Source organism: Procambarus clarkii, chromosome 35 (assembly GCF_040958095.1).
Source record: "Procambarus clarkii isolate CNS0578487 chromosome 35, FALCON_Pclarkii_2.0, whole genome shotgun sequence".
NCBI classification, from domain to species: domain Eukaryota; kingdom Metazoa; phylum Arthropoda; class Malacostraca; order Decapoda; family Cambaridae; genus Procambarus; species Procambarus clarkii.
Window position 1 is genome coordinate 44,066,424 of NC_091184.1, and position 2,106 is coordinate 44,068,529.

Below are 2,106 nucleotides of genomic sequence, written 5' to 3' on the forward strand. Positions count from 1 at the left end.
GCTTAATGTGTCTACAATTCAATCATTCAAAAAATACATAATTTACATCATGCCTTTTCATAGAACAGACAATAAGATTTGAGACAATAAGAACTTTAGTTTTATAACTAAAGTTGCACAATTATACCAACTCTATGGTGGCTGGGTGGTAAGGTGTGTGGCTGGTGTTTTGGAAGTCGCGAGTTCAAACGACCCAATGGGAGTACTTTTTTTTTTTTTATGCCATACAATCTTCCTAGTACTATTATGTAGGTGTGTGTGTGTGTGTTTTTATTCATTCTTTGGTTTTATAGATGACATACATATTGACTCCTTTTACCGGTCCTTAATTAGGCTCTGGGGAAGCAATGGTGGTGGTGGTGGTGCATTTAAAACTAAACCAAAAATCACCAGTTCTGGACGCGTCAAATATCATATCCGCTTAATGTGTCTACAACCTAATTACTTAAAACTACACTATTTAATTCATTCATATCATGTGCATATTGGTCATTATGCTCATACAACCGACATAACAATTTATTTTCATTATTAGAATCATACATTTCATCAAGTAATACAGATACAAAGAGATTTTCTTTCTGAGAAGACCGTTAGTATTGGCTGGCTGGCAGGCAGGCAGGCATTTGAGGGTTATTATTTCGCCTGTTGATTGGGGGGAGGGTTGATGTGTTAGGGGGTTTTCGGTTAGGTGTGGTGGTGGTGATTGGTGGTGGTGGTGATTGGTGGTGATTGGTGGTGATTGGTGGTGATTGGTGGTGAGTAGTGGTGGTGGTGGTGGTGGTGGTGGTGGTGGTGGTAGTAGGTGGGAGGGGGGGGGGGGGAAGGGGAATGATGGTCTGTGGATTCCTTCTCCGTACCCCTTACATATAAGCAAAAACATGCCTTCCTGTGGGTATAGAAACATTAACACAAATTATATCAGTAACTGATATTGTAGCCTTTTAAACAGAAAAGATTTGTACATACAAATACTTTTAAATTATCATTTATTTGTGGAAATGGCATTTACGTCATTAAATTGATACCTCAGCATCAAGCTTGTGTCCTGCAGCAGTGGTCCAGTGGTAAAGTGTATATAAGTGATGCGTATTCTTGGAGTTGCGAGTTCAAACCCGGATTAAGCTATATATATATATATATATATATATATATATATATATATATATATATATATATATATATATATATATATATATATATATATATATATATATATATATATATATATATATATATATATATATATATATATATATATATATATATACATGTTTTGTTTTGGTTGTTTGTTTTTGTATAAAGCCTCACACACTATATTAAGCGAGTTTGTTTTAAACATGACATACATATTAATTCATTTTACCAGGCCTTATTCCACACAACTCCGTGAATTTCCCGTGGAGCCAGCCAGCCAGCCATTCAAACAAAAACAAACGAAACAAAACAAAACAAAACAAAAAACATTATTGCCAACAGCATTTGGTGTTCCCAGGCGGTCACCCATCCAAGTACTAACCAAACCCAACGTTGCTTAACTTCGCTGATCGGACGAGAAGCGGTGTTCTCAACGTGGTATGGCCGTTGGCATGAGACTGCCTACACATTGTGGCTAATAACCAACTCTTTTTAGTCATCACGGCAGGATACGGACCTTCTTGTGGTGTCTTAATGGTAATTGTATCCTAACATATTTTTGTCTCCTTGGCATGGATATTTAACATCGTTTATTCAGTCTTGGGTTTATGTTCTTTCGCCATTTACAGACATTTTACATCTACCTACTTCCTCAGCCTACCCTGCCAATTTCTAATGAATTTGTGGATTTTCTTTTGTAATACATACATGTGTGTGCTCATCTGCTCTTCAGTTTTTATGATATTTGTCTCATCTGTCCTGCTTTATGATACTTTTACAAAGAACATGAACAAATGCTTCTATTTTAGAGAAGATATGGGATCCAGGTTTCGGAGCCGTAAAACCAACCGTCGTGATTGGTGGACGAGTTGCCAGGTTGCAGCTTCTGTACCGTGCCGGCACATAAATAGGTTCGGCTCAAGCGGCGGCAGCATCATTCCCCCGTGACTGTCTGAGCGTCTCTCATCA

At 37.6% G+C, this 2,106-nt stretch overlaps 1 non-coding gene across 1 annotated transcript; it reads right to left on the reverse strand.

Annotated features, from left to right (window-relative positions):
• Positions 1-1,470: 1,470 nt before the first annotated feature.
• On the reverse strand, positions 1,471-1,589 carry LOC138371471 (5S ribosomal RNA). The gene has a single exon (XR_011230507.1). It is a non-coding gene; the product is annotated as a 5S ribosomal RNA (ribosomal RNA).
• Positions 1,590-2,106: the final 517 nt, after the last annotated feature.